This window comes from Salvelinus sp. IW2-2015, linkage group LG21 (assembly GCF_002910315.2).
Source record: "Salvelinus sp. IW2-2015 linkage group LG21, ASM291031v2, whole genome shotgun sequence".
Taxonomy (NCBI): Eukaryota; Metazoa; Chordata; class Actinopteri; order Salmoniformes; family Salmonidae; genus Salvelinus; species Salvelinus sp. IW2-2015.
In genome coordinates this window covers 5,397,947-5,398,398 of record NC_036861.1, presented here as the reverse complement: position 1 = coordinate 5,398,398, position 452 = coordinate 5,397,947, and positions in this window count along the sequence as shown.

Here is a 452-nt window from a genome sequence, read left to right as displayed (position 1 = left end):
TGTATATACGGGTTCACTGTAACACCACGCAGGGTAGAACAGAGAACTGACTTGTTCCTGACAAAGTTATTATTAGAGTTCTGTTTTACTATCCAGGTCTGTTTCCAAACAATTTGAACCTATACCTTTAAAAATCCACCTCTCTAAAAACAAGTCTCTCACCGTTGCCGCCTGCTATAGACCACCCTCTGCCCCAGCTGTGCTCTGGACACCATATGTGAACTGATTGCCCCCCATCTATCTTCAGAGCTCGTGCTGCTAGGCGACCTAAATTGGAAATGCTTAACACCCCAGCCATCCTACAATCTAAGCTTGATGCCCTCAATCTCACACAAATTATCAATGAACCTACCAGGTACCACCCCAATTCCGTAAACACGGGTACCCTCATAGATATCATCCTAACCAACTTGCCCTCCAAATACACCTCTGCTGTTTTCAACCAAGATCTC